The 22,856-nt window shown below is 43.2% G+C and overlaps 1 protein-coding gene across 4 annotated transcripts in view; it reads left to right on the top strand.

The window, feature by feature from the left end:
- Positions 1-22,856, top strand: part of GNG12 (G protein subunit gamma 12) — a 140,866-nt gene that overhangs the window by 44,918 nt on the left and 73,092 nt on the right. For all 4 annotated transcript variants that reach the window (XM_070367867.1, XM_070367868.1, XM_070367869.1 and 1 more), the window contains exon 2: positions 11,678-11,730. The gene's annotated coding sequence lies outside the window, so the exon portion shown is untranslated. The remainder of the gene's footprint in view (positions 1-11,677; positions 11,731-22,856) is intronic.

The following is a 22,856-nucleotide window of genomic DNA, read 5'->3' on the forward strand; positions in this document are numbered from 1 at the left end:
AAAGAATTTTAAATCAAAGACAGTGTGGAATTGGTGCTTGGGATAATAATCCATTTTGCACAAAATATAGCTCTTCATTTTACATGATGAGCTTCCTTTCATGAGGAGCCCTTGGGTTCACAGAACAAAGGACTGAGGCCAGTCTTAGCCAGCTTCAGAATTTGGGGACCCTCTATAATATAGTCACCTGGCATGTCTGGGTCTCACTTTCTCTGCTCTATAATGGGAATTATCATCCTCCCCAGCTTACTCACAGGGTTGCTGGAAAAATCAGAGTGTCAATGGACATTGAAAAGCAGTCAAAAGTCAAACATTTTGCCACAAAGCAATATCATAGCTCATGAGGTTTATACAAAACATGGCTATTGCTTATTAGTTATTAAAATGCTGTATAAATAAAAAATGGTTATCTTTACATTGAAAAATATCAGAAATATATTTGTAGCAAATACATATACTAATTTTTGATCATCGTGCACTGTAAAAAACTCAAATTCAAAAGAAAAATATCAAGATCTTACTACATGAATGAGCAAAGAATATATAGACTTGCTGTTTCTCAAGGTTACAAATCATTAATAAACAGGAAAAAATGTCCATCCTCACTAATTATCTTATGTATGTATGTGAAAGTCACTCAGTCATGTCTGATTCTTTGTGACCCCATGGACTATACAGTCCACGGAATTCTCCAGGCCATAATATTGGAGTGGGCAACCATTCCTTTCTCCAGGGGATCTTCCCAACCCAGGGATCGAACCCAGGTCTCCCACTTTGCAGATGGATTCTTTACCGTCTGAGCCACCAGGGAAGCCCAAGAATACTGGAGTGATAGCCTGTCTCTTCTCTAGCAGATCTTCCCAAACGAGGAATCGAACCAGGGTCTCCTGCATTGCAGGTGGATTCTTTACCAGCTGAGCTACCAGGGAAGCCCAATTATCTTAGAAATACTGATTAAAGCAGCATGAGGAATACCATTTTATGTATAAAATATCTATAAAATGTCAGTCTCAGAAATTCTCAGTTATTTTGTTGATGATATTATCATATATTAATAAAAAAGCCCCTTGAAAAGCAAAACCTATGAATTGTACTTTTAGGAATTAAGGAAAGCTAGGGAAACAAGTTAAAGGGATGAAAAAAGCAGAAGCATGAAGGTTTCCAACGTAATCTTATTTATAGTAATAAAAACTGGCAATAATTTAAATATCCAGCATTAGGGGAGAGATTTAGGTCCCTACAACAGTCGTCATGAATATGGATAGAAACACACAAAAAAGATTTGAAATTGAAAGTTAAATGAAAAAAGAAAATAACATATGGGGTTTTTTTCCTGATGGCTCTCCCTATCCTCCCTTTTTTTTCCCCTCAGAGCAACAATATGCAAAAGGCATATTAGTCCTGCTTTACATGTTAGACAATTGAGGCCTAGGGGTGTTTTGTCTCAGGATTCACAATAGCTGAAGAGCCTACACTCAAACCTAGATCTGTCAAACACGAAAGCCTTGCTGCCAATAGTCTACAAACTGTGGCCATATAGCACATATGTCTATCAAGGGTAACAGGCAAAAATAAATTGTAGCTCTAGGATGGTAGAAATCTGGGTAGTTCCAAAGAATGCTCTCCTTTAAAAAAAAACTGCCATTGGGAGAAACAAACTAACAAAAAATTGTCATTGCCCTCTCAGTAGAAAAGGAGAAAAAAAGTTATGTGCAATGTAACATTTCATAATTAATTGTTTTAATATATTCTCTTAAAGTTTGGCAACGTGTGTGTGTGTGTGTATATATATATATATATATATTTTTTTTTTTTTTTTTTTACAATTTCTCACTGGCATTATGAGAACACTTTCTCCAAACCTTCCCACCAATTAGTTGAGGATATATACCACCAGGTCCTCAGAAAACTTTTTTTAAGTCACTAGAAACTCTACGCAGATTCAGAGCAATGACGAGATACAAAAGTTTCTCCCAGTGAACAGCCCAGACCAGTTCTTCTGGCCAGGAGATAATCCTGAGGTAGGGGAAATGGAGGGGCACCATCTGGCTAAAGTAGGCCAGCTAACCCACTCCGGTGTGCCCTTCCCTGGGACAGAAACCTTGCACAAGAAGGGGAAATGTCACCATTTTGGGGACTGTCTACTGTCTTTTACCTTTGGGGATCAACACTTGGTTCATGACGCCCTAACACCCATGGCATTACTTTATCGAGTCAGTAACCCTGCCAACATCCCAAAACACACAACTTTCTGTGGCAGACTCAAGGCATGGGGTATATTTCTTTTGGCTCTGTCTTGCCTTTATGGAACATATACCTTTTATGCTACGATAGGGTCTTTTATCGGAGAAGGCGATGGCACCCCACTCCAGTACTCTTGCCTGGAAAATCCCATGGACGGAGGAGCCTGGTGGGCTGCAGTCCATGGGGTCGCTGAGGGTCAGACACAACTGAGCGACTTCACTTTCACTTTTCACTTTCATGCATTGGAGAAGGAAATGGCAACCCACTCCAGTGTTCTTGCCTGGAGAATCCCAGAGATGGGGGAGCCTGGTGAGCTGCCGTCTCTGGGGTCGCACAGAGTCGGACACAACTGAAGCAACTTAGCAGCAGCAGCAGCAGCAGCAGGGTCTTTTATGTGCTTCAAAGGCCCTTTTATATCTCTTTTGCCATCTGAGATAACATCGTGTCAGTATTTGCAAGTGAAAACAATAGATATGACCAGAGAACAGCGGGGATGTCTGCAGAGGTGGAAACATTCTCCAGCATACTTCTCAATATAGTCCATTCCAGATCATGACCTGTTTTGTAGGGGAAATTGAGGCACATAGACGTTTAGTGATTTTTCTGGAAATCATTGGCAGTGAAGACAACTGGAAGCCAGTTTTATAAATCTAGTGTTCATTCTCCTACTGTGCCTCTATTGTGTTATTTTTCTTGAGAATTAAAAACAAATACTTTCAGACAGATCAGAATCCAATTGCCATTCAAAGCTAAAGGTCTCCGAGGATTGATTTTATATTTTGTAATTGCAATAAGCTTTATAATAATGAAAGGAGTCTAGCAAGTTACCATGTTCATTCTAGATGAGTCCTGCCCAATAGAACTTTTTATGGTGATTGAAACATTCTACACCTGTGCTGTTCAGGACGGTAGCTGCTTCTGTGTCTGCCTGATCACTTGACTGTGACTCATGCAACTGGGGAAATGAGTTTTTAACTGTGTTTATTTAAATTTAAATCCCCACATGTACTAATAGCTTTAGTATTGGACAACACAGTACTAGACTTTTCAATACTTTCTTGCCATCTTCTCTTAGATGTCTTCAAGTGAACAAGGTCAAATCAGAATTCTTGATTTTCCTTCCTCCCTAAACCTGTTTCTCCCCCAATAAAGCCATCATCGACTAGTTGCTTAAACCGAAACCTGTGTATCATCTCAGCCCCTTCCTCTCCCTCATCTCCTACACCCACTTTATCAGCAGGTTCTGGCTATTTTACTTCCAGAACCTGTACTGAATCCATCTGGTTCTCCCATCTCTGCTGCTACCACCCTAGGCCAAGGTAATGTCATATCTCTTCTGCACAATTTAGTGATCTCAGAATTGGTTACCGCTGATCTATCCGTTCACTGTTGCCTTTTCTAGACTCCTCCATACAGCTTCCAAAGAGACACTGCTAAGCTGTCCATTGGGTTGCATCACTCCGTGCTTGTATGAAAGAATTTGTAGAATTTATCACTGTTGGACCCTGGAGAAGGAAATGGCACTCCACTCCAGCACTCTTGCCTGGAAAATCCCATGGACGGAGGAGCCTGATAGGCTACAGTCCATGGGGTTGCAAAGAGTCGGACACGACTAAGCAACTTCACTTTCACTTTCACTTTCACATCACTGTTGGAACTTCTCTTGTTTTCTTGTTTGTACATTTATTTTCTGTCTCCTGTTGCAATATAGGAAATCAGTCCTGAATGTTCATTGGAAGGACTGATGTTGAAGCTGAAACTCCAATACTTTGGCCACCTGATGCAAAGAGCTGACTCATTTGAAAAGACCCTGATGCTGGGAAAGATTAAGGGTGGGAAGAGAGGGGGATGACAGAGGATGAGATGGTTGGATGGCATCACCAACTCAATGGACATGAGTTTGTGTAAACTCCGGGAGCTGGTGATGGACAGGGAGGCCTGGTGTGCTGCAGTCCATGGGGTCGCAAAGAGTTGGACACAACTGAGCGACTGAACTGACTGACTGACTGATTGCAATATAAGGACCCCTATGTCTGGAACCCCATTAACTCATTCACAGCTGTATCTCCAGCACCAACAACTGTGCCTGGCCCTTAATTTGTACTCAAGAATAATTACATTACTGTTTATGGTGGAAGGAGATGAGATAGCAAGAATCAAAAATGAAGATTTATAATTTGGTTGTTAATATCTAAGAGGATGCTGACATCCATATTCATGGGAAGTGGATGGTTTCTTTGACATTCTGGATGCAAGTAGGAAGGGTGGGATATTATGGCTAATTGTATTAATATTTATCTCTGAGTGGATGGGCTGGGCCAAAGTCCTGATGCAATCTCTGATGTGAGCCAGAAGTTCTTTTGTTCTCTAGAAGTCAATGTACGTCCCAGAGCTTGAAGTTTTTGTCTTTCCTATTGTTATTGAAAGAGGAAAGTGTCCTTCCACAGGACATTTTATATCCATCCAAGGAAAGTTAGATATTGATGGAAAGAAACATATCATGAAATTCTAGGGTAGAAAATGGCACAGCTGTGTGTGAACAGCAAAAGGAGGTTTTTCAACATGAGGCTGTTGTTTTTAAAAAAAAAAATTTGGAATATACTTATAGCCAATTATTTGAAACCAAGGAAACCTTTAATAAATAGGGTTTTGTATCCTGTTTTGCTTGAATATTGTCTTTTTTTTAAAGGAAAATGCCTTTTCTGGCATTTCTTTATGATGGCCAACCAAAGCTTTTTAAAGGGCGTATTATTACTTAAATCCATGTGCAAAAGTAAAATGAAACTGATGAGCTTGGGAGTATAGGCAAGTGAGCCAAGATCTGAGTTGCTGCTGTTCCCTCTGGTATTAAACAGGCCTAGGAAATGACTGTGCTCTTAGCATGGGCTAAATTTAAAAGATGAAGTTAAAGCTTGCTTTATTCGAGTGTGTATTTGGAGACTTCTCTCCCTGTGTGCTTTTCTTACGCCCAAGTTTGTAGCCCTTCTCCCCTGTCCTACCAGTGCTGTGCCAGTGTTTTTGTGTGTGTGCCTTTATGGAGCATCTGCTGTATACCAAACACCTTGCAAGGTCCTAGAAAGACAAGGATGAGTTGGACACGAAGATTCTCATCCTCCAGAGATTCTGCAAACAAGGTAGCAAAGAGGCCAGTAAATGAAAAATTGAAACACAGGAGCCACTTGGATTAACAGAGACAAGGACAGAAGCAATGAGAGTAGAAGGCAGGGGAACATAATGAGAGGCAAGCGTGGCACAGCCTGAAGAATGCAGGCTCTGGATCAGAAAACAGACTTACGGTTACCAAAGGGAAAATGGTGGGGAGGGAAAAATTGAGATTGGAATTAACAGATACGTACCACGATATATAAAATAGATAAATAAGAACCTACTGTATAGCACAGAGAACTATATTCAGTACCTTGTAATAACCTATAATGGAAAAGTATTTTAAAATGTGTGTGTATATATATATATATATTCTTTATACATTTATAAAATGTGTAAAGAATGATTTTGAATATACACCTGAATCATTTTGCTGTACACCTGAAACTAATACAACACTGTAAATCAAATATACTTCAAAAAAAAAAGAATATAGGCTCAGGAACCAAGCTGTCTGGGTTCACAGTCTGTCTCTGCCATTTGTGAACTGTGTGACCTTAGGCTACTGACTTGACCTCTGTGCCTCAGTGTGCTTACCTGCTAAATGGGGTAATAAAACAACCCATTTCATGAGGTTACTCAGATGTTTAAAGGAGCAGATAAAGCACTTGAAATAGTGCCTGGCATGTAGCTCCGTAAAGATCAGCTTTCATTATTACCTGTAGTAATGGTACATGATTATTGGTTGAATTGAGTGAATAATGCTTTACTGCTTTTACTGCAGAGAAGCTGTCCCTGCACTACCCAAGGGAGTTCACACAGGCTCCCCAGAAGTTTTGATTTTTTTAACTGAGACTTGAAGGCAGGCAGATACTGCAGGGAAAGAACATTCTTGACAAAAAGAACACAGTCTTTGGCAAAGATGCAGAGAAGTGGGAGGGGGGTGCTATTTAGGGACCTATAAATAGGTTTGTGTGGGTAAAGGACAAGATGGCCACCAGAGGGACTTCCCTGGTAGTACAGGGGTGAAGACTCTGTGTGTGTGGATCTGATTTTGCTCACTACTTATGATATTTTTGTGTGTGGGGTTGGGGGAGGGAAGGGGGCAGAAAGTCAGTTCAGTTCAGTCACTCAGTTGTGTCTGACTCTTTGCAGCCCCATGGACTGCAGCACGCCAGGCCTCCCTGTCCATCACCAACTCCCAGAGTTTACCCAAACTTATCTCCATTGAGTCAGTGATGCCATCCAACCATCTCATCCTCTGCCATCCCCTTCTCCTCCCAACTTCAATCTTCCCCAGCAGCAGGGTCTTTTCAAATGAGTCAGTTCTTTGCATCAGGTGGCCAAAGTATTGGAGTTTCAGCTTCAACATCAGTCCTTCCAATGAATACTCAGGACTGATCTCCTTTAGGATGGACTGGTTGGATCTCCTCGCAGTCCAAGGGACTCTCAAGAGTCTTCTCCAACACCACAGTTCAAAAGCATCAATTCTTCGGCGCTCAGCTTTCTTTAAAGTCCAACTCTCACATCCATACATGACTACTGGAAAAACCATACCCTTGACTAGACAGACCTTTGTTGGCAAAGTAATGTCTCTGCTTTTTAATATGCTGTTTAGGTTGGTCATAGCTTTTCTTCCAAGGAGCAAGTGTCTTTTAATTTCATGGTTGCAGTCACCATCTGCAGTGATTTTGGAGTCCAAAAAAATAAAGTCTTTCACTGTTCCTACTTTTTCCCCATCTATTTGCCATGAAGTGATGGGAGCAGATGCCATGATCTTCATTTTCTGAATGTTGAGCTTTAAGCCAACTTTTTCACTCTCCTCTTTCACTTTCATCAAGAGGCTTTTGAGTTCCTCTTCACTTTCTGCCATAAGGGTAGTGTCATCTGCATATCTGAGGTTATTGATATTTCTCCCGACAATCTTGATTACAGCTTGTGCTTCTTCCAGCCCAGCGTTTCTCATGATGTACTCTGCATATAAGTTAAATAAGCAGAGTGACAATATACAGCCCTGAAGGACTCCTTTTCCTATTTGGAACCAGTCTGTTGTTCCATGTCCAGTTCTAACTGTTGCTTCCTGACCTGTATACAGGTTCCTCAAGAGGCAGGTCAGGTGGTCTGGTATTCCCATCTCTTTTAGAATCTTCCACAGTTTATTGTAATCCACATAGTCAAAGGCTTTGGCATAGTCAATAAAGCAGAAATAGATGTTTTTCTGGAACTCTCTTGCTTTTTCGATGATCCAGCGGATGTTGGCAATTTGATTTTTAGTTCCTCTGCCTTTTCCAAAACCAGCTTGAACATCTGGAATTTACAGTTCACGTACTGTTGAAACCTGGCTTGGAGAATTTTGAGCATTACTTTTACTAGTGTGTGAGGAGAGTGCAATTGTGTGGCAGTTTGAACATTCTTTGGCATTGCCTTTCTTTGGGATTGGAATGAAAACTGACCTTTCCCAGTCCTGTGGCCACTGCTGAGTTTTCCAAATTTGCTGGCATATTGAGTGCAGCACCTTCACAGCATCATCTTTTAGGATTTTAAAAAGCTCAACTGGAATTCCATCACCTCCACTTTCCTTATTTGTAGTGATGCTTCCTAAGACCCACTTGACTTCACATTCCAGGATGTCTGGCTCTAGATGAGTGATCACACCATCGTGATTACCTGGGTCATGAAGATCTTTTCTGTACTTTCTGTTCAGATCTTTTCAGATCTTTTCTGAAGATCTCTTCTGTGTACTCTTGCCTCTTCTTCTTAATATCTTCTGCTTCTCTTAGGTCCATACCATTTCTGTCCTTCATTGTGCCCATCTTTGCATGAAATGTTCCCTTGGTATCTCTAATTTTCTTCAAGAGATCTCTAGTCTTTCCCATTCTATTGTTTTCCTCTATTTCTTTGCACTCATCACTGAGGAAGGCTTTCTTATCTCTCCTTGCTATTCTTTGGAACTCTGCATTCAAATGAGTATATCTTTCCTTTTCTCCTTTGCCTTTCACTTCTCTTCTTTTCACAGCTATTTGTAAGGCCTCCTCAGACAACCATTTTGCTTTTTTGCATTTGTTTTTCTTGGGGATGGTCTTGATCCCTGTCTCCTGTACGGTGTCACGAACCTCTGTCCATAGTTCATCAGGCACTCTATCTATCAGATCTAGTCCCTTAAATCTATTTCTCACTTCCACTGTATAATCATAAGGGATTTGATTTAGGTCATACCTGAATGGTCTAGTGTTTTCCCTACTTTCTTCAATTTAAGTCTGAATTTGGCAATAAGGAGTTCATGATCTGAGCTGCAGTCAGATCCTGGTCTTGTTTCTGCTGACTGTATAGAGCTTCTCCATCTTTGGCTGAAAAGAATATAATCAGTCTGATTTCAGTGTTGACCATCTGGTGATGTCCATGTGTAGAGTATTCTCTTGTGTTGCTGGAAGAGGGTGTTTGTTATGACCAGTGCATTCTCTTGGCAAAACTCTATTAACCTTTGCCCTTCTTCATTCTGTACTCCAAGGCCAAATTTGCCTGTTACTCTAGGTGTTTCTTGACTTCCTACTTTTGCATTCCAGTTCCCTATCGTAAAAAGGACATCTTTTTTGGGTGTTACTTATATAAGGTCTTGTAGGTCTTCATAGAACAGTTAAACTTCAGCTTCTTCAGCATTACTGGTTGGGACATAGACTTGGATTACTGATATTGAATGGTTTGCCTTGGAAATGAACAGAGATCATTCTGTCATTTTTGAGACTGCATCCAAGTACCAAACTCTTTTGTTGACTATGATGGCTATTCCATTTCTTCTAAGGGATTCTTGCCCACAGTAGTAGATATAATGGTCATCTGAGTTAAATTCACCCGTTCCAGTCCATTTTAGTTCGCTGATTCCTAAAGTGTCGACATTCACTCTTGCCATCTCCTGTTTGACTACTTCCAATTTGCCTTAATTCATGGACATAACATTCCAGGTTCCTATGCAATATTGCTCTTTACAGCATCAGACCTTGCTTCCATCACCAGTCACATGCACAACTGGGTGTTGTTTTTGCTTTGGCTCCATCCCTTCATTCTTTCTGGAGTTATTTCTCCACTGATCTCCGGTAGCATATTGGGCACCTACCAATCTGGGGAGTTCATCTTTCAGTGTCCTATCTTTTGCCTTTTCATACTGTTCATGGGGTTCTCAAGGCAAGAATACTGAAGTGGTTTGCCATTCTCTTCTCCAGGGGACCTCACAAAATGAGGTCCCCTGGAGAAGGGCACAGATTAATCAAGTGAAATAATGTGTTCACCTAGTTTCTTTCTACCCCCTACCCCGTTAGGACAGACACAGAGATGTCTGTCTTACAGACTCATTTGAGGATCTCATGAAAGTGATAGACTGACTCTTCCCTCAGAAAAATCACAAAGATACAATTTTCCAGATACCCCACATTGCCCTCCCCCTGCACCCTCATCTTGATCATCCAAACAGATCCCTGGATGCAAGGCAATCTTTTTGACCCCAGGCTTGCCTGTGGTTTTTGTATTCCCACCCCAAATTATTTTAAATTTAATTTGCTAGCACATCCCATAGCTCCTCCGTCTGCCATCACTGCTATTATCTGACCATGTGTCATGGGAACAGCCTTGGATCACTTGATGGTTATAATTAAAACTGAAAGTAATTATTAATATCTTATTTTGAGCCGTTCAAATTTAACTTGAGAGTATAGTGGCTACAGGCATGGGCCCTGGAGGCCAGCTAAGTAGATTAGAATCCCAGCTCTTTTAGTATCTTATTAACCTCTCCTTGCCTCAGTTTCCTCATTACAAAAGACCATGATGCTGGGAAAGATTGAAGGCAAGAGAAGAAGGGGGAGACAGAGGATGAGATGATTGGATAGCATCACTGACTCAATGGATGAGTTTGAGCCAATTCCAGGAGATAGTGAAGGACAGGGAAGCCTGGCATGCTGTAGTCCACGGGGTCACAAAGAGTCAGATATGGCTTCGCAACTGAACAACATGAAGTTATTGTGAGGGTTCATTAAACTAACAAGGGAGCTTGCCAAGGACACACAATGAGTGCTGTGTTGGGTTAGCCAATAAACTTGTTCAGCTTTTTCCATAGCATTGCATGGAAAACCCTAATGAATGTTTTGGGCAACCCAGTATCTGCTATTATTATGTTATTAATTATGCTAAATGACATTCTGGAATGGGGTAATTAATGATGGATTCTAAGAGCAGGAAAATAGATGAACAAAATCTCTCCATGCATTTCAGTCACTTTGGAGCCTTGCCAGTACCTACCTGAAGGCCAAGCATAGATTGCCTGGACCTGTGCTGTCTGCTATGGAAGCCACTAGCTGCTGTGACTGTTGACTGCTTGGACTGCTGCCAGCCTGAGTTGAAATGCACTGGGTCTTGAAGATTTAGGATGACACACACACAAAATGCAAATCATCTCAATTGTTTTTTATATTATTTATATTATTCAACATTTTCTATATGTTGAAATGATAATATTCTGAATAAATTCAGTTAAATAAATATTAAAATTGTCCTTATTTTTGCTTTTTTAATGTGGCTACTAGAAAGAACTTGGGCTTCCTAGGTGACGCTAGTGGTAAAGAACCTGCTGCCAATGCAGGAGATATAAGAGATGCGGGTTTGATCCCAGGTTGGGAAGATCCCCTGGAGGAGGAAATGGCAACCCACTCCAGGATTCTTGCCTGGAGAATTCCATGAACAGAAGAGCCTGGTGGGTTACAGTCCATGGAGTCACAATGACTCAAGCGACATAGCACACACACTAGAAAATTTAGAGTTATCAGTATGACTTGTGTTATAGTACTATTGAACAGCAGGGCTTTAGACTCACCATTATCAGTAAAAGAAAAGGCTGTGATTATCTGAGAACAGGTGACCTCTGTTGGAAAGCATTGTGTACCCTCCCATTGGCCTTCAGGTTATGCTGGACCATCTGTTTTTTCATTGGTTCCATAAAGGAAGTCAGGGCATGGTCCTTGGAGAAGGGAGTGGAAGGGCCAAGGCAAGAGCAACAACCAGGCAGGCTTCTGCCGAGTTGGAGGGGTTTGGATGAAAACACTACCATTTATAGTTATACTGGCTTCAGACTTTCCAAACTCCCTGAAGGAGATGAGGGAATGCGCTCTGTTGAGGAAGTTGAAATATGTAGGCGAAAAACTCTCCCTATTCCATCAGGAGCCAGAAAAAGCTTTGTTAATCTTTAAAAGAATAAATACTCACCAGGATGGCAGTCACTGGGATCGAAGGCACACCCTTTCCAAATGTGATTTTCTTACGGGATGCTCATTTCATTCTATTTCAGATTCATTCCATCACCTAAAACCTGGTGACGGTGGGCCACGTAGAGTCTTGCTGGTAAGTGCTCTTTCATTTTTAAAACAAAGTGACCATTTGACATTATTTTTGAAATGATATTCACACTTCTAAGTTAAATGCATCCTTACTGGTACTATGATTAGATGTCTATTTATTCATGTTTTCTTCCCCCCCCTGAAATGATTCACAATGTTTCCGGCCCTAAAAAAAAAAAAAAAAAAAACAGATCAATCCATGTTCTTTTGCTAAGAACGTGGTCAGGGAAAAGATCTATGATTACATGCCAAATACTATTAAAATAAAAACTTTTTTTGTAATGAAACTATTTCCAGGCCCCTGTTGATGGTCTGCGTGTTTCGAACAGTATCCAAAACAACAAAGTCTTACTTCAGCCAAGGAATTCAGACAGTCCCTTGCAGTGTGTTATAATGAAAACTGGCTTATAGCTGTAACTTATTAGCTTTCTTATTGCTGTATATTTTCCTCGCATCTCTCCTTAAACCTCGTGATTGTCACGAGATAACAGTTTTCTAGTGGTAGAAAACTTCCTTTAGACCTAGGAAAGTAATGTACTTAAGTGAAAAAAGCTTCTAAGGCTTCATGTGGCACCTCTCCCTGATATGTGGTGTTACTGTTATTTGTGGTGTATTTCAGTTAGCTATTGCTGCATAACAAACCTCCCCCCAAATTTACTGCCAGAAATATAAGCTAAAATTTACTGACTCAAAATAGCAATCTTTTTTTGTGTGTGTACCATAATTCTGTTGACAATTTGAGGTGGGCCTAGGTGTGTGATTCTTTTGATTTCAACTGGGACCATTCATGTGTCTTTGGTTAACTGCAGGTCCAGGTCAGCCAGGCTGGGGGTCACCTGGCTATCGGCTGGAGGGATGACAATGACTAGGACATGTGTCTCAGTGCTCTGCAGGCTACCCTGAGCTTGTACCCCTGGCCTTTGGGCAGAGTACCAAGAGAGACTACAGAAGTGTCGAGGGCGAGGCTCAGAACTGCCATCACATTGCCTCTACCACATTCTGTTGGCTAAAACAAGCTCTGGGGAGATCCTAGATTCAAAAGGTATAGGACTAGATTCTACCTCTTGGTGAGAAGAGTTGCAGAATTACAGTGCAGGGAAGACAGAGAGGGGAAGATTTGTGGCCATTTTTATAGTCCACCCTACAGTATTTATGGAAACATCTGTGATGGAATGAAAATCACCTGGAGGGTGAGAGAGCTCAGGACATGCTCCCATCTCATAGCCCATCCCCTCACCCTGGCTTTGTGATTTGCCATCTGGCATCTGGGTCAGTTCGCCAGGATCCTGGGTGGTCTTGTGATACCAGGTTTCCACTCCCATCCTTGCATCACGATATAGAACCGCCACACTAGTCATCCTCCAGTCCAACTTTCAGGATGTTACTCTTTTGCTCAGAAGCTGTCACTGCCTCCATGTCATCCACCACACCAGTCTAGACTTCTCTAGTTTCCCTGCTTCCATTATCTGGCCCTGTTCTCTCCCACTATTCCTTTTTTTTCTCGCCAAACTAGCCTGTCTGCCATTTCTCCAACAGCAACCAGTTGAAATGATATTTCACTTGAGGATTGTCCAGAAGATAAAAAAGAATGATGTATGTGCAAGTGCTTTATCAATCATAAAATGTAATTTAAATACATTAACCAACTATGAAACTGTGACTCACCAGTGTTTTTGAAAGGGGCAGTTCCCTCCTGGGGGTAATCATGGTAGTGATTGAAGAATAGACAAGGAATATCCAGTGGTAGAAAGGTTAATAATTACAGTATCAATAGTCACAATTAGTGTCTACTGTTTATTGAATGCAAACTGTGTGCTAGGCACTTTGCTAACTGCTTTACATAGAATTATTTGAAATTTACAAGATCATCTCACTCGGCTGCATCTGTATCATAATTGCAACCTGTTCCACTATTAGTGATTTAGTCCTTTGATTTCTTCCTCCTCATTCCTGAGAGAAATAGGTGTTAAAGCTGCTGTCAGCCATTGACAGCTTATCATTGTCAAGTACAAGGTGCTATAGAAGTGTCAGCTGCTTTGATTGGTGGGAGAAGTTGGGGAAGGGAGAGCAACCAGCAGTATTAATGAAAGAAAAGGTGTGGGATGTGTAGGAATGGGTAAGAGGGTACCCAGATGCCCAAGGAAGGATGAAGTGGGGATGGGGAGAGGTTTGCAGGAGGGCGGGAGAGTCGGGGGTTGTCTGAGACATTTGCTGACCTAACAGTTTGGCCCAGGGCTATTCCGGGTCCAAGGCCACCACCTTTTCACCTTGCTCCCTTGGAACTTCCCCATTCCGGCTGTCAAAACAGGCAGCATTTGTAAAATTGTCCTCCATTCACCATCCGACTTGTTACACATTAGTTTGATTACTGTTGATCTTGTATATGCGCCTGTCTTCTTTCAAAGATTTTTGAGGTGACGTCTAAATACACATGTAATAAGATCCAGACAGAGACGGAAGGGAGGAAAGTTGTGGGGAAGGAAAAGTAAGGTGAAGTCAGAGGTAAGGTTAGGGACCCAGTTCTTAAGTGAGAAGCCTGTACACGCACTAGCAGGCCCCAGGGTCTTGCCTCTGAGCTTCTGATAAGTTAGTACTAGGAAAGCATACTCAGTTAAGAGTTCTTGGTGGCTTGAGGATAAAAGCATGCTAGTTATTCAGAAGAAGCAAGGTTAATTGTGATTCTTTTGAAACTTGGAGGAATTTTCCCCCAGTGTTTATGAAGTGGATGCCACCGAAGGTAGCAAACGGCATCCCTATAGGAATGACTAATGAGGACCACCCTCGGTGTAGACCTGCAGGGTTGACACCCAGGTACAGCCCAAGAAGTTTGCTTTCAGTCTGGGTGTGCATTTCTCTGCTGGCCTTGCTTCATCCAAGTATAAAAGGTAGTATTTTCCACTGGAAAACAAGTGCATACATTCATCCCCACTCCTTCCCCTGTGATGCACGTCTGAGACTGTCACGCTTCTTGATGCTGAGCCTGGACAGTTGGCTGCGGACCAGACTTGGCACATGCGTTGCAATCTCCTTACCGTCCCAGTTCTGAAAGAATAATAAACAACTTCCTGGGAAGTACTCAGTGAATGTTATTTCTCCCAACTCCAAATCATGCCATGCCCTGACTCAGTCTGCGGAGTGGCTTTTTGATACACCGAATTTGTATGGACCCTGTCCACTGTGACCTGTGCAGCCCACCGTCCTTGCTCCATGTGTCTCTCTCCTTCCATTTTGAGCCCCGTGGCTCTATGTCATCTTAGATACCAGGGTGTTCTGTACCTTTGGGGGGAACCAGGGCAGTTTGAGAAGCTTATTGGAATATGATTAGTGGACTCCAAGGATGTGTTGGATGGCAGCAAACTATAAACTGAGCTATATATTGTCCACTTCTAATTTTCCTCTTCCCAACTTTAGTAAACTTTTCCAAGAGTAATGGGTCTGATTGGTTGGCAGCACTGGTAAGATGAACCAGCAGGAACAGAGGATGATGTGAGAGTAATGTGTATAAGATGAAAAAAAATTTGTCAGAAAGGAGGTCAAAATTTCATGAAGACTGCCCACAGAGGGGAATTTGCTTTTGGGCTTTGTTTTTCTTTAGATCAGTTTTCTTAGAGTTATTCTGGTTGCAAGGAACAGAAATCCAATGTAAACTGGTGTCATCTACTTGATGACTAAAATGTCCATGCTAGCGTGGACTTTGGGCATGGGTGTATGCATGGGTTCAGAAACAATTATCGGGCTGTTATCCTTCACTCTCTTCATCTCTTGGCTCTGCTTAACTCAGTGAGCTTCATTCTCAGGCAAGAGCCCCTCCATACATTGCAGAGGTAGACACCAGCATTATATTTCCATCATCGTCACAGCTGTGGATCTCAGCAAATAGAGTGCTTCTTTTGCCTTTGTTCTATTACTATTACCAAAGAGGTTTGGCCCTGTTTGGATTCCTTGCCTCAATCCCAGGAGTAGGCAGTAGACAGTAAGCAGCATCTGTTTGGCCAGGGCTTGTTCATGTGTTCCCAAAGAAAGGATGAATCCCACCAGAATCACATGAAGTAGGGTCCTTAGGAAAAAACGAGGAATGAGGATTTTTTTGTTTGTTTGTTTCCAGAAGAACGAAAGAGCATGCCAAGCAAATAAATTTTTTAGGTACCAGTGTGTACTGATTTAGAAATTCTTAATGTGGGATCCATTAAACTTGAAAGCTTAAAAATTAGATTCGGCTTCAGTTACATTGACTACCTATTCCAAGTTTGGTATCATGATGGAGACTAGCAACAATGAGCATACGGAGAGGAGGAGGGTGGATGACCCCACTGTGGGGTCAGGTAGGCAGCTTTTGGCCTGCAGACCTCATGTTGCATCCCCCAGATCTAGATTATTAACCTAAAGACAATGGGCTTCAGTGGATCTGTAATCTATTGAATGAATCAGTGAATGGGCTTCTGTAATTATTTGCAAAGTGGTGTGTGGTATTTTTTTTTTAAACTGAAGAAAAGGATCATGCTTCCTTCATTTTTTTTATGGGACTCCCCAGCTCCCTACTGCTTAAGAGCCAGTACTTCAGACTTACTTGAATTGTTTTAGATTTGGCTAGCTTAATCCTATGTGTTCATTTCTTTTCTTGGCTAAACTAGTAGAGTTTAGCATCCATGATAAACACAGCTCCTTATGGAGCAGACACAGTGATGTCAGTGGCTGAGTATGTTGCATCAAATTGCACGTTGAGGTTTTTAGGAATGTATGTAAACTTATCACAGTCGTAGTTGCCACTTACCTAATACTTACTCTGGTGCTCACCCCATGCTAAGGGCTTTATGTGCATTTTCTGAACTATGCATTTATGCATGTGACTGTAATTCTGTGAACCTCGGGTGTGTTATGGTACCACCTGCTGGAACCAGCTCCTTCTGGCTGTCTCTGGATTTTTCCCTCTTCTCCATGTCTTCTTGTGGGAGTCCACCTCTCTCCATGCCGTACCCACAGATAATAGAATCCCAGAATTGGAGGAGATTGCTGAAATCATGCAGTTCAGTGGTTTTCAAACTCAGCTTTCTATTTTTCTAGCTCAGGGACTCCTGAGAGTAAAGGATGAGAAGGTCCCTTGACCCTGTCATGTTTCAGTAACCACTGGCTGCTGAGAACCATTCGTCTGGGAGCACATAGTCCAGAGTTCCATGTGAGACCTGAGGTTGAGTCCAAGCTACTACTCTGCTCACCTACCTGTGTGACTCTGGGAAAGTTGCCTCACCTCTCTGAGCCACAGTTTCCTTTTCTGTCAGAGGGGGTGATAATGCCTGCCCCATGGCGCTATTGGGGGCCTGGATGAGGTCACATCTATAAAATCCTCATCCCAGTGCCTGGCACACAGGTAGCGATGCAGAGGTTAGCTGTGACCAAGACACAGCACAACACAGCTTGTGAAACGTAATTAAGACATGGCTTTATTCTTGTCTCTCACTGTGCCTTTAAAGTTTATTCACTAGGATGTGTTTCTGTTTCCTGATGAGAACTTCATCAGGCCTGTGATGTTTCTGGTTACTCTTAGGTAACAAAGAGTCCTACGTTCAGTCCTTAATTCATGTCCGACTCTTTGCAACCCCATGGACTGCAGCACACCAGGCTTCCCTGTCCATCACCAACTCCCAGAGCTTTCTCAGACTCACATCTGTTGAGTCAGTGATGCCATCCAACCATCTCATCCTCTGTCGCCCCATACTCCTCCTGCCGTCAATCTTTCCCAACATCAGGGTCTTTTCCAGTGAGTCAGTTCTTTGCATCAGGTGGCCAAAGTATTGGAGCTTCAGCATCAGTCCTTCCATTGAAAGTCCTATGGTTTCTTTAACTGACACACAAGCACTCATGTACACACATGTAAGTACCCATCCTTTATGGAAATTGGAAATGCTCACTTTAGTCTATGCATGGTCACTTTTCACTCCAAGAGAAGACTTCCTCAATCTTGCCCGTCACTCAGGCCTGCCCGGGTGAGGCAGAGAGAGGGGAAAGTTCTTACCTGACCACTGTTGTCAGGCCTGGTGCTGGGTTCTCTGAGCCTGGATGGTGGGTGGATGGGCTCTCTCACTCTTCTGGCTGCTTCTGAGGCAGCCCCTGGGGCTCCCTGCAGGACTCCCCTGCCAGCGCCCTCCATCTGGATCTCCCAGGACTCAGGCAGTGCCTCTCCTGCTGTCTGCTTGCCGTCCTCAGCACCTTCTGCTTCCCATTCGGACTCTCTCTTTGGGCTTCACTCACCCTCAGTGTGAAGCCCTGGTGGGCGGAATCTGTTTCAAGGAGAGCAAAGCTGACATTCCTGGTACCCTTTAACCTACCATCAGGGGAGGGGGCAAGCAGTCACTTTCTTCTCCTCTGTCACGTCTCTTCAGCCCCATCCCACACTGTGGTTCCTAGGGTGGGTGTCATGTACCAGTTCCCAAACGCAAGGAAACACGTATCAAGCCCTCCACGTGTTGCCTTTGAAGCTCTTGTCTCCAGATTTCAGATGAAAAGTGTACGCCTACCACCCCACCCACCTCAGGGAGGGTGGGAATCAGAGCATTAGCAAGGAATTGGCCCCACAAAATCCTCCCATCACTTTCCACTGTCGTGAATCTGTTTATATCCTCCTTGTGGACCTTTGAGCCAGCTAGGTCAACTTCTTAGAAATTTCCATGTAACGGTCTGGCTCCTGGCTTTGGAATTTCCCATCTGTTGAATTGTGTTGCCTCAGTGGAAACTTCCACTTGAGCATCTTATTATATTAACTGTTGGCCCAGTTCAGGGAACTCTTCTGCAACAGCCCTAAAAGCTGTCCTTCAACCTGTGCTTGAAAGCTGTCCAGGCATGGGAACTTCCCACTTCCCTCCCTCACAAGCATCCCATTCTGACTTTCAGATGCTTGGAGTTGTTGGAAAGATGCTGCTCCCATGAAGCTGAGCCTGAGTCCCCATAACATTCTCTTTAATGGGATTGAAACTGTGTGTGTGAGGCTCATCTGAGAAAATGTGCCTGGGTTCAGGGATTCGAGGGACAGCCAGGCTTGCACCCGCACTCCATTCTCTAAGACCACCGGGAAGCTGCTGAGCTCGTCTCTGGGTCTTTTTCCCGTGCTGTCACACCAAGGTGCACTTAACCCCAGCAGAAAGCGAGTATTGGGAAACTCTGCTCAAGCATCATTCCTCATGCTCATGACCCTCATATCCTTTCTGCTGATCTGAGAGCTGATCTGTTGGGCTTCATGGGGGCATCTTGATCGGGGCCCATCCACAGTTTATGAACTCTCCACATACAAGCCTTGCAGAATGTGCCCTACTTCCCTCCCAAACACCCCTCCCCACTTTTTTTTTTTTTTTTTTTTTTTGCAGTTTTTCTCTTATGTTTAAGCGTCCTTTGGACTCAGCTGGTGGTCTACCTTGTCCAGCCCCAGCATTGTGAATGGGCCTCTCTTCCAGGTGCCCTTCTGCATCATGAGCAACTTGGGCCACTGCGATGGTGGATCCCACAGCAGGCAGGTCGCTCTGTGTTTAGACTCCCACCCCGTGGTGAGGAGAGCATCTCAGATGAGCAAGTGACAGGTGCTAGCAAAATGCTTCGATCAGCTAAATTTAGGGAAGGAAGTCACTTTGGGGATGTCAGCCTTAGAAAATATTAAATGTGTTTTGGGTTCTTCCACAATGGACTGGTTTTCCTGGCCGGTCTCAATTTTACATATCCAGATGTGAACATCCTCATGTTACTTTTCATGGCTGTCTACAAAGCTGGTGAGCTGTAGCTCCCCTCCCCTCCTCCTCCACTGCCCTTGGGTCCCCTCTCCTGCCCCAGATAACATTGGAGACAGAGACTCAGGGCACAGCTGATTTAGCCTAGCACTGCTCATCTAATCTTCTCTTGGCCTGAAAGAATATATATATTGGGCCACCGAAAACATCTAGATATGTAAAATAGCTAGCTAACAGGCTGTCACCTAAAGCAAGCTTTCTATTTATGTATTTTACAGTAGGAAGTAACATAGTATAAGCAGATAGAGTAGATTTCAGACCATTCTCAGCCACTTGACATGCTTTGAGCACGGTGGTTTAGCATCTTTGAGCCTGTTTCCTTATCTGTTAAGTGAGGATAATTACAGTTGCCTTACAAGAGAGCTGTATTAAAGAAACCAATGCATGAGATGAGTTCAGCACGATGGCTTGCCACATAGTATATATTCAATAAATGCAATATTACCATCGTTTGCATTTGACTATTGTAATGATTTCTAAAAAAACTTAAAACCTTGAAAAACGTATCAGTTCTCCAGCAATACTTGGGCAAGTCACTCTTTAAGTCTTAAATTTGACATTAATAAATGGAGGATAATCCTCCACAGGAATATTGAGAGGATTAAGTGAAGTAATCTATAGGAAATGCCCAGCACAGCCCTGGCACATAGTAAGCACCCAAAAAATGCTGGCTGTCATTTCCCCATCCCTGCATTATCTCCATTTTACAGATAAGAATTTGCAGAACGCTTTTTTCCTTGTGGTAAATGGCTTCACGAAGACACTTTTATATATAAGAAATTGTTCTCACTGTTTTGTTCAAAAAAGAACAGGAACATTTAGTCTCTGGCTTCCTTATAAATACCAAAGCATAGCATATATGAAAGCAAGCTATGTAACTAAACCAAGCAGCTTTCCAATTTTCTAGGCTTCACCTCCTTTCCTTGTTAAGTCTTGGGTAAGTGATTTTGTCACTAGATTAGGAGAAGTTTACATATTATTTTTACAAGTCCTGTGGAAATATGCAAACATAGCTATATTTAACTAGACGCTGTAAATTCAGATCAGTTTATTTTGTGCTCTTTCAATAAAGATGTATAGTAGGCACCTGCATGGCACCCAAAGAGGACTTGGAAGGGGACATGGAGGGGACAGCAAGGCCTGAGCTATATAAAAAGACGACCCAAACTGGGGGTCAGGGTTCTGTCAGGAAGATGGAGAGCTGGCCTCAGTGGAGCAGGGATCCCTGATGGGGAGCTTTGCTCCTGATACAGGGCAATGCCTGTGCTCCATGGAGCAGCTAATCCCTAGGGCCCTCCTGGAGCAGTGGGCAGTCCTGAGCCAGCAGAGCTCCCGTCTCCTTGCTTTTTACTGACTAGTGCACTTGCTGCACCAAATAGCAGGTTTGCAAGGAATAATGATGACATCACTATTTGTTGGGCTGATTTTGAAGTTTGTGTCACTCATGCTTGGATACCTTCGATGAAGAAGTCATCCAGGTGAACAGGACACCTGCTCATAGGTTGGGTCTGAGTTACTCGCCCTTGCAGACAGTTCAGCGATCAGTGATCTTCCTGTCTGATCTTCACTAATCAGACAGTTCAATACCATGATCTTCCCTGATGTGGAAACTTGAAATGTGGCCGGGAAGCTCGAGAGAAAGGGGAGGAATGGGTAGGGGACCAAGCAGTGGGGCCACTTGGGTGGGTGGGTCAACAAGTGTTTATGGAGCATCTCAGGCAGGATAAACGGAGAGCAGAACCGAACCTCTTGGCCCTCTTCCTTGCCCAGCTCGTGACCCACTCCCTGAGGCAGGGGCTGAGCCATGTGGCCTTAGAGAAATCTCCCATTGCCATTCTGTGGACAAGGCTCCTGGAAACCCCCTGCCCGCATATTCTCAACTTGCAGGGCCCATGATGGAGCTTCTGGCATTATGAAGCTTAAGCCTAAAGGATCTCTCACTGCAAGGACCCCTTCTGATGTCCTATAGCGCATGTGCTGTTCCTAATTTCACATTCTTTTCTGAAAGAGGTTCCCAAATTGTATAAGACTCAGGATTCACTAAAAACTGGATCTGTCCCCAGACCTGGGAGAACTAGCACACACTCTGGGTCTTTGCCTGCATCCAGTTTCACCTTCACCACGATGCTGAAACTCCAGTTTGCTTCTCCTTCAGGAACAGGTGTCCCAGGTGGGCCCCTGCATATCAATGCAGGGGACACCAGAGATGTAGGTTCGATCCCTGGGTCCGGAAGATCCCCTGAAGAAGGAAATGGCAACTCCCTCCAATATTCTTGCCTGGAGAATCTCAAGGCCAAAGAGTCAGACACAACTGAAGCAACTTAGCAAGCAAGCAGGAGCAGGCTTTTCCCCTGTGTGTCCTCTGCTGTGACTAGACCCAGCCAGACCTGAGTTCCCACTGGGAGCTCCTAACCCCATGACTGAGGGGGAGGAAGTCCCAGCCACTGATTGCCGTCTGGGCTTCTTCCTGGCTACCAGACACCCTCCCCTGGGTGGAAAGGTCCCACCATCCCTGCAGGAAGGCAGGCCCTTCTGTGGCTTTGTGATTGCTGGGAAGGCCCTGAAAGGAGCCAGGCAAGAGGGAGCCAGCCCTGCATGAAGCATCAGCTGGCTGAATTAAGCCTAGTGGAAGATTCTCCTTTAAAAAGAAAAAGAATATCCTTGAAACGTTTTCAGCTTTGGCAAAACCATAACTCTGATCTCAAGTTTTGGGAGAATGGGCCAGCCAGCCTACAGGACTAACCATGTGGGCTAGCTCACTCTCAGCAGTGATCATGCATGTCCCATTCTTCTTAGTCTGCACAAGGGCTAGAGTGCTTTGCTAATCAGTCAGGACTAAATGTACTGGGAAGAAGAGAGAGGAGGGGAAAGGCCCTTTTTGTATGTGAATATCTTTCTACCACTATGCAAAAGGATATCCAAATTTGAAAATAATGTTCTCTTTCAGTCAAATAGTGGCCAACTTCGCCCCCTGGTGGATAAATAGATAACTGTATAAAATGAGCCATCATGCACATTGCTATGGCTGATGATCTGGAAAGAAACTGTCAGCCTGTGATGTTAGGACACTGAAAGGGGCTGGGTCTCTAAGGTTTGGGGAATGGGTTTTTTGTCTTGAAACAGTTATTCTAAGCTTCGGTTAGTTTTTTTAAAAAATATCTCTAGAAAGTAAAGTGGTTAAAATGCCACTAGGTTTGAGGGTTATACCTATTAAACTGCAGTGGACATTTTTTGCCAAAACTCTGCCACCGGTGCTGGTTATGGCAAATCCTTACCAGTCTGTGGGCTTCTTTTACTCCTTGAGATTGTGACAGAGACTTAACACCAACCAGAAAATATGAATTTCAACCACTAACTGGAT

The sequence above is a fragment of the Bos mutus genome, chromosome 3 (assembly GCF_027580195.1).
Source record: "Bos mutus isolate GX-2022 chromosome 3, NWIPB_WYAK_1.1, whole genome shotgun sequence".
NCBI classification, from domain to species: domain Eukaryota; kingdom Metazoa; phylum Chordata; class Mammalia; order Artiodactyla; family Bovidae; genus Bos; species Bos mutus.